The sequence below is a fragment of the Etheostoma cragini genome, chromosome 21 (genome assembly GCF_013103735.1).
Source record: "Etheostoma cragini isolate CJK2018 chromosome 21, CSU_Ecrag_1.0, whole genome shotgun sequence".
NCBI classification, from domain to species: Eukaryota; Metazoa; Chordata; class Actinopteri; order Perciformes; family Percidae; genus Etheostoma; species Etheostoma cragini.
Window position 1 is genome coordinate 2528007 of NC_048427.1, and position 9334 is coordinate 2537340.

General features: G+C 39.4%; 1 long non-coding RNA gene across 1 annotated transcript; it reads left to right on the forward strand.

Annotated features, from left to right (window-relative positions):
• Positions 1–7: 7 nt before the first annotated feature.
• LOC117937244 lies at positions 8–7684 on the forward strand. Its single transcript, XR_004655114.1, has 3 exons — positions 8–697; positions 6368–6374; positions 7659–7684. It is a non-coding gene; the product is annotated as an uncharacterized LOC117937244 (long non-coding RNA).
• Positions 7685–9334: the final 1650 nt, after the last annotated feature.

Here is a 9334-nt window from a genome sequence, read left to right on the forward strand (position 1 = left end):
CCCCCCCCCCCCGCTGCGGCCGCCTGCTCTCATCCACTTTACAGGCGCGGCACACTCCATCTGAAACTAGCCAAATGTCACCATAAGGGCTTTAGTTGAAGGACATACTATAATATTTCATAGCACAAAGTAATGTGTTCTTTAGGAGCGTTTTGGACAACCGGTTTTTGACTGGAGGTTGAAATGAATGTTGATTAAATGTGAAACAGTGGCTTCGGTTTGTTAATCAGTGTATTAGTGTGTGTTTTGAAGCAAATGTCAATGTGATCCTCTGTAAGAGTACATGGCCCTAAAATACAGTATTTTTCAAGTATCTCAAAATTCTTTTTGTATTGTTGTAGTGTCTCACATTGTTGGAAGAGATTTGCTGGATTATGTTTTTTTAATTTAATAGTTTAGTTTAATAGTTGGTGCGACACGATGAGAGCCTATCAAGGGCTTTTAAACCTGTAGGGTCCTCGTGCCTTTTAATTATTCATGAGTCGGGAAGGTTGAGCATAAAATCTAAACCTAGATTTAAAGATCACTTCCAACCTTCACTGAGGACAAAGAAATGTTGACATGAAGAAGTAGAAGTAAATGAGCTCTACGCTACAATATGTCAAAGTGTCTCAGAATAATCACGCTTGTATAGTGTACATTTTGACTTAATAAAAGTAGAACACTCATTCAAAATTTGTGAATGGATTTGTCCACAGTGATAGTGTGTGTGAGACAGAAATGGGTATTTACACTTGAAAAATGCTTTAGAGGTTTATGTCTTACAAGCACAAGTGTGCACAAGACCTGCTGATTGCCTTGTGAAAGTTGTTTTACTTCAGTACAACAGACGAATTAAAGTTACATTATTGACCTAAAGCCCACAGCTTTAAGCTGGCTGCTTTGAACTCGTCTTGTCAAATTCAGCTGGCAACAAACTTCATATCCAACATATAATCCAGGGGCTTTACTTCGGCATTGCTAGCGGATACAGGTACTCTACACGGTGTGCTGTGTTAAACAACACCAGAGGATTGTTAAACATTGATTATGTGAAAATAATAACGAGGTATTAGAGTTCAACAGGGCATCATCACAAAGATATGGCACCCTGATGTGGAGGAAAAAATTATATAATTGTGTAGAATTGTGTTGAAGCTCAACAGGTATAACAATACTACAGTTGCGTATCTTATCCTGTTTTCATGAGTCTAAGACTTTTAAAGGTTGCTCTAATTTATTTTTGACATTTTGCTAGGGAAAAAAATTCAAATCATCATTTCATGTATGAAACTAGACCGGTAAATAGAATTAGATGGAAATGCGGGAATAAGTTAAACTGTATACCATATATTAACACAAATAGCAAAAGTGTCCTTCTGTCTGTCACTGATATTGCAGTTTTCCTACATCACATGCTGAAATACAAACGAATCCCTGTTTAGTGTTCAACGCTGAAAAATGTCAGTATTACAAGTGCAACCTTGCTTCCGTCCCAGGTGGCTGTTTATTTTAAGATAGCAGATGCTTTGTCTCGGAGGAATTCCTTTTGCAGAGTCTGCTAATCTGCTGCTGTCTCCTCGGAGCTGCACTCACTCCAGATGTATATCTCGACCCTGCTGACTGGTGCAGAGACCTTGTGATCAGCATTAGGTTCAACGTAGTGGCTGGAAACTTTTGCAAGGGATATATAGTTGATACAACACAGAAAAGTCACACAAAACAACACATTTAGTGCTTCCTGTCCCATATAGCTGAGGACATGCACAGAGAGTCCAAGGGATGGAAATTAGCACCGTGAGACAGCCACCCCCCCGCCTTCCGTCTGAACCTGGCTGAATCTCTAGACGCACGCTGCTCTTTTACCAGTCAACCTGAGGTAAATGATAGAATGTAGTCACCAAACAACTCTAACCAAGCGTGACCGATGTGGGTACGGCCAGGCCAAATCCAGAATTCCAGAAAGATTAGATTGTTAAACAAAATAATGATCATAACAGAGTGGTTTACATACTTTGAAATGTTTCTGGAGTGGGACTTTAAGTTGTAATGCTATGCCTAATGGGATAGTTTCTCTTCTTTTCAGAGTAGTCCTGTTCTAGTCTGATCTGATAAAGGACATGTTGAAGATGAACCAGTGAAAGGAACTGGGGGTGAGGATGGGTGGAGGAATATTTTTGTTTTGGTTCAATCTGCTCAACTCATTAAATGTATCTTCATGTTTAATGGATTGTGTGTGCATTTCCTTAAGACTTCGCCTTATGAAATAAACATGCTTGAGTCTTGTAGATTTTGGGGTAATATTTATCACATGCAGTTATACACTTGCAGGATAAAAAGCAAGGGGGTACCTCATAATGGCAGAGATAAACCATCAATCTAGAGTTTGTTTTGTATTAACATACTGTATATCCTTTACTTAAGTAACACATGACCTATGTTTTTAGAGGATGGTTGGTCATGGCTACCCATACCGTTGTTCCCTGCATGTGCCAGTGCAGCTCTCTAATGGATGCCTGGACGCTCCAGGCTCAGGGAAGTGCAGTCATTATTATCTATCCCGTTTATCCCGTTTAGCTTGCCATCCATCTACAGCATAGCTCTTCAGTCGTCCATCATGGCGTTCATCATTCGTGCGAGTAGAGAGTGACGTCTGTAGGGTCAATAGTTTTAAACTTCAACAGAGTACCCGCCTCCAAGGAAGTTAACACTTGTCAATGGAGAGGGGCCAGACTCTCTAAACCAGGGTCTGGTAGGACCAGGCTAGCAGCAATGTGCATTATGACAAAAAATATGGTGTTTTTTAAAAATTAAACCATGTAAACCTTATCAGAATCAGAATCAGAACCAGAATCAGCTTTATTTGCCAGGTATGAGGACACATACCAGGAATGTTTCTTTGGAGCATGGTGACTCACAATCTGCTTACACACACAAAAACAACCACAACAAAAATATAATACACACAAAATATGGGTGCTTTAAATACGCTGTTTGGCCATATTCATGCCATATTGAACAATGTTACAATATAGGGGCCCAGTCTATGATTCTTATTCAGTCTGATGTGGCCCCAGTGTGGGAAATGGATGCGCAGGAGTCATGGAGACAGCAAGACAGCACCATCTACAGGCCATGCTGGAGGCAGCTAGATAGGCGTCTGTATTTCTCTCTTTTTCTGATATGATGAAACGTTACTCTTGTAAATTCATTTACTTGTGTTAATGTTGTAATTGCCTATATGTTTTAAGCCTGATTACCCTTTCCCCTGTAGATGCATGTGCACAATCTTGCATTATCATATTCGTTTTATACCATTTGAACTTTAAGAGACTTATGCCTCAGGCGAATGTAAATGGATTTGTGAAATTCATGGTTCAATTAATTGAATTGTACTGTGCCACGTGAAGATGTGAGGCATACAGTACACAATAAGATGCATGCATTATAATGTAACTGTAACTGTTTAGTGCTCGTATAATTCTTGGAAATATAAAGGATTTGGAGCTGGTCTCAGAGTAATGGAGATTAAACAGAGTTGTTACTATCCCTCTCCAGCAGGGGGCAGCAAATGGCTGTCAGTGACCTTAATCTGAAGCGACAGTCAACCTCTATAAATAGGAACGCCAGGAGAGATTATTGGTCTTTTTCTCATGTCCAGAGGTTTTCTCTTCTCTGCTCATTCTCTCATTTATGCCCATCCAGATTACATTCTCCAGGAAACCACTGAAACAGTCCTTAATGTAAAAACACATGACCCACATAAGCCAGGATTCATTGGAGAATTAAAAATTGAAATATGTTTCAGCACAGATAGGGAGTGTTCTGTTCACTTATTAAAAAGATACTCATGCTGACCAACAATATGTCTGTAGAGGAATGATGCAAATACATTAATATCGGCATTATATATATATCATTAAACTGCTACTCTGTAAATCAAATATATATTATTGTTGTTACACTCCCAGGGGCCAGGTTGTCTGCATAACAAGTACTTTTTCTTTTGATTTTTTTCATTTACTTTTGACAGTAATACATACTTTTAGTTAAGTACAAGTTTATTGAAGGCCTTTACTCGCAGTGGAGTATTTTTTACTTTATTATTTGTACTTTTAGGTAAGAAAATTTGTTAAATACTTCCTCCAACATGGTCCATGTGTTCTATACACACAAAGTACTTTTACTTTGATACTTTAAGTATATTTTGCTAATAATACTCCAGCGCCTTTAGTTTAGTAGATTTATAAATGACATTTACACATAGTGGAGTATTTAGATTGTTGTATTGGTATTTGGCTGTAAATGTTAAATCAAAGAAGTCAGAGAAAATCTAACAATCAACAACATCACCATCTGCTGTAGAAATTCTTTGGATAAGTCCAACAGAAATCCCAAGGAACCCTTGTTCTGATTACATATTGATTTAATTTCCTTGTGACTGATATATGCCATTTTAAGTCAGTATCAAATAACTAAATGTGGAACTATGAAACAAAAGTTGCCTGAAATAAAGAAAAGTAGTTCTTTGTAAAACATCCTCCTGAAAACAAATACAACCTAGGTATTGAACTATTGACCACGTTCTACATTTATATTTACATTTATTTCTATATTTATTGCCTCATTTACTTATTTCAGAATTTATTCCATAGGGATATTTATGTATCTATGTATGCATTTATTTATATAATGTTGACCTAAATGGAAGTCTCAAACTACAATGTCTTGTCTTGTCTGCAATGCATGTCTGCTTTCTTCCTTTGGAAGGAGAACAATGTCACACATGGCCACTGCACAACCAATAACATCATTCAATATGGATGACAACCCTCTCCTGAAAGACGGCGCCCGTATCGAGCCCTGAGCAATCGAGAGAAAGCGTGGCGTTGCCGTCTACTCACATGGAGCATTTGAAATATGCATGCCCCGTGTAGTGAGGCTCCCACAGTGTGTGCTCTCCTTTTCTGTGCATCCAGAGTGAGACGAAGCCCAACAAACCATTGATTTGTTTCTCAGCCTACCCTGTAGTGACATTGATGCATTTTGACCTGATCCTGATGTGCCGGATCATGAGTGTCATGGGTTTTGTGTAGGAGGGATTAAGGAAGTGTTGCTGTACGGAGGCGGTTAACTATAAATACAACCAAACAAGAATTGGATCAATTAATTATGAGCTCTGGATACCCCACAGGGTTTTCTTCTGCCAAGGGCAGCGGGGCAGACAACTGGAAGCTGCTGTGCTGTCACTGAAATGCACTGCGGGGCTCTCAGAGGGGACTCGCAGGTCAGTCTTCTGTTTAATGGCTGGTGTGCCAAACAGGAAAATCATGTGTGCAATAAATAAAGTCCTGTATAAAATGGAAATAGATGTGGTATGAAGCAGAACAGACAGCACAGTGTGTTGATTACGTGTTTGTACATGTCAGCACGGTTCAGATGTACTGCATAAATATACATGTCAATCTTGTCTCCGCACTATTCCTCTAAACTAAAACTGTAGCACTAAAATTAGCATTTTAATTAGTTTTTTCTTTTCTTCTGCTGCTGAATAAAGAAAAGAAACATGTGGAACCTTCCCTACTTTCCCAATTCACAATATAAAAAAACATATGTCTTTATTCTAATTAGGAAAGAAAACTGTATGGGGGGTGGTTTTTCAACTAATGTGACACAAGAACAAACATTGAAGATGTATGAAGCTGTGATAACAGTATATGGTGCAGAGCTTTGAAAGGAGTCTCACAGAGCTGTTTTTGACTTGAAACTAAAAAGCCGGTTAGTGCTTTTACAGATGAGACTGTCCACGGTGACACCTTCAAATGATGAATATCTTTTTGGAATTAGCTGTCTGCCCCTGGACGGAGCTACAAGCCAACTCATAACACCTTACCCAGATCTATCATAGGAACTATGAATATTCATAAACTGCTCTTGTTTTACATTATTAACGCGCTCATTCCAGCCAATAATAAGATTTATGATTGCTCTTTGACAACCGGAGTTGGAAACCGGCGGGGTAACGTGGTCCGGTCACCATGGTAGTGTTGAATAAATGGGCAAACGCTCCAGAAATGCAGTCATAAATAAAACACATCATGGCTTAAGAGACAGGCCTAATTAGCTCTCACTTTGCAGCAATTTAGAGCAGCACTGCGGGTTATTAAGCCATGACTAAATCTGAACATTCTTAATGAATGGGCTTACTGAGCTGGCTTTGTTACATTTTTGGTTTAATTTCCCCTCTTTAAGGGACAGGTAGCTCCATTGTTTTCTAACAGTATCTGTGGATGGGTGGGTGGGTGTGGTGTTAGCTTCTGAGGGTAGATGAGATGGAGATGATCTCACCTGGTGTGACATGAGGGATAGGGAGGGGGAGGATAGGGAGGGAATGGGTGGGTGTGAATGGGGAGGGTTATTTACGTTTTTTTTTAATCCCACTGGAGTCAAAATGAAACATTTCTTTGAGGCGTGGGGTGACACCATCCATGAACTCCGTGTCAGCAGAAGAACCTCCTGCAGGATGCAAGAATTTAATCTTCTGGACCACAATTACAGTACTCTCTCCAACCACTATGACATTGTAAGACATGTGACATGCAGTTGTTACATATGTCTCCCTGACTGGGTTTGCATTCACGTGACCTCATAATTTCTTTTTAATCTCCTTAAGTGGTCCGAGTCAATAACATAACATAACATCTGACAAATCATCCCAGCATGTACGGACAAAAGTGCGGCAGTCTCTTTTTTTTCCCCCTTTCTTTCTCATTTCCTCCGAGTGGCGCGCGTGCACGCTCGCGGTGTAAAGCGCGTGTCCGCGCTATTCTCCAACATAGACTAACACTGGAGCATTTTCACAGCAGACATTTTGACTTGTCATAGTAGGAAAAGCACAATTAAAAGTGAAGTGTCCCTGTGAGCTATTTCATTGAGTCAGCATGCACAACACCAGGGTCTCTCCTAAGTGGAATGCAGCCATCATTAAGGGCTTTGAATCAGTTTCTGGCTGTATTGTATATCGAACGCACCCATTCAAGGCGGTCTCTTTAAACTGCCTATGCCCCGCCCACTCATTAGCTCAACGTGCAGGTGTGTCGCGCGGCTGCTGCCACCTGCTGAGGTAACTGGGACATCTGCTGTTTATGTCGCAGCTCGTGATTGAACTCGCCTCCTAAATCTAATATGTTGCCTCAGGACACGTTTGAGAGGATTATAAATCACCTACTAGTCTCCTGCCCTGCCAGACGAAATGATGGAACAGGAGACAACATCGCGTCTGCTTAGGTAACAAACTACTACGACTGTACAAACTAGCTTAGAACATGGTAATTAGCGTTAATACAACTGTTTAGCATTAACGGTTTGTTTGGCTAGCCACTGCTGGGACTTAGTAAAATACCATTGAATCAAGTTCTGAATCACCTGAAAAGGTGCCTGTCTATTATAAGTTTTCATTAAACCTCTAAGACCTTTTCAGTTAATTTTTATGATTTGTAGTTGTCTAACCCGTTCTGCCTTGATACTTTAGTTTTGTAGTTGTCGGTTTTATTCAAAATACTACAGTTATTTGAGACTGTATGACAGTAAGACAGCAACTATTTGACATTTCCACTTGTGTAAGCAATACTTTTCTACAGCCTCACAGTGCTATTATATGTGCTTTGGAGTTTATATAGTGTGTGTGTGTGTGTGTGTGTGTGTGTATATATATATATATATATATATATATATATATATAGTGTGTGTGCATGCATATTTTTTAACATATAAACAATCTTTTTTTAAACAGCCTCTAAAGATATACAACTTAATGAGCATCCTAAACATATCAATATTTTTATTTGTCCAGTTTCCCAAGTTACGGACCTCAAAGCTGAGAAACTCCATAAGTTGTTGCAATGATATCGATTTGAATGACTAACATCCAATAACAGGAATGTATAATATAATATACAAATAATAACTACAATTTTTTTTAAAGCACCTAAAGTAAATGTGTTCCGCGGTTATGCTTAAGAGGGAATAATAAAGTTCATAAAGGGAGATAAGGTTACTCTGCCAAACCGCCAGACCTTAGCAGCCTCTCACGTGTCACATCTGGATCTAGTTCATAATAACGTCATGCTTCAAAACCATAACTTAATTAAATACTATATATGGCCTGCAGTATAAGTTATCACTGCATGCTGCAGCAAATATAGAACAATGCTAACAATACCTTATGTGGACTCTTTGTACTCCCACTGGTAGCTAGATTTCAGGCTTTTCTCTGGCTGATGGGATAACTCGGGTGGAAACTGACTATGAGTACATCATACAACCCCACTTAAAAATATCCAAACCATCCCTTTAACCCTTGCGTTGTCCTCGGGTCAAATTTGACCTGTTTTCCAAATCTTTTATGTCAGTGGTATGGGTTTCCTATAACCAAATTGCCCAGTAATAACTCGAAAGCATGGATGTAGGTTGTAAGAAATCATACCACGTTCTTCGCAGGTAAAATGAATGATTACTTCCATTTCATGTTTGGTTGTTGCATTCAATTTTTAAATCTTTTTTTTTTTTTATGGTTTTAATGCAGTATCCTGACCAAACTTTGACATAAACCAGGCTGTAATCCAATCAACATTCTCTAATCTAAACTATTAGTCAAAATAATTCATAATTTCTGTTTTTTTTCAAAATTAACAACTAAGCTATAGTTTCAATTAAATTACGTTTATTGACCATACATTATAAAAAAAAGAAGTGTTTTTAACGAAAACGGTAAAGTGCCAAAAGCATTAAAAACATTACTAGGAGCCTACGCCATAGCCTGACGTGCACCTCTCAAAAAATGTAACTCCACGTCGCAAGTTGCTCAGCCGTGGCTTGGTAGTGTTGCCTTCCCCCGACTCATTTCCGGTTGCGCTCAAGTTGGCGTTGCTCTGGTGTGTTTTGAGGCAGTTTTTGGACCAACGGGAGCTGAATGATCAGTCTGACTGCTTCCCAACCAACAGTTGGCCTTTAAAGAGTTCAACGCACACACCAATAATAAACGTATAGCATAGTATAGTACAAACTTCAGGCCACTTACGTAGGCTACAGCGAAAGCTCCGCGTGGAGCCGCTGCAGAACCAGAAATCACACTACACACAAACCTTTATATTTTCTAAAATGCGTGACTAGTTTTATGTGATAATATTTTTTAGGTGGGAGAGGCATTAATGCCTTTTTATTAGTTAGCACCATTAAAGAGATGATTTAAAATGAGGGGGAGAGAGAGATATGCAACAAAGGTCCCTGGCAAGTCTTGATCACAGTGGGTCATGGTTGGCGTCCTGATGCCTAAGCTATACGGGGGGGGGGGGGG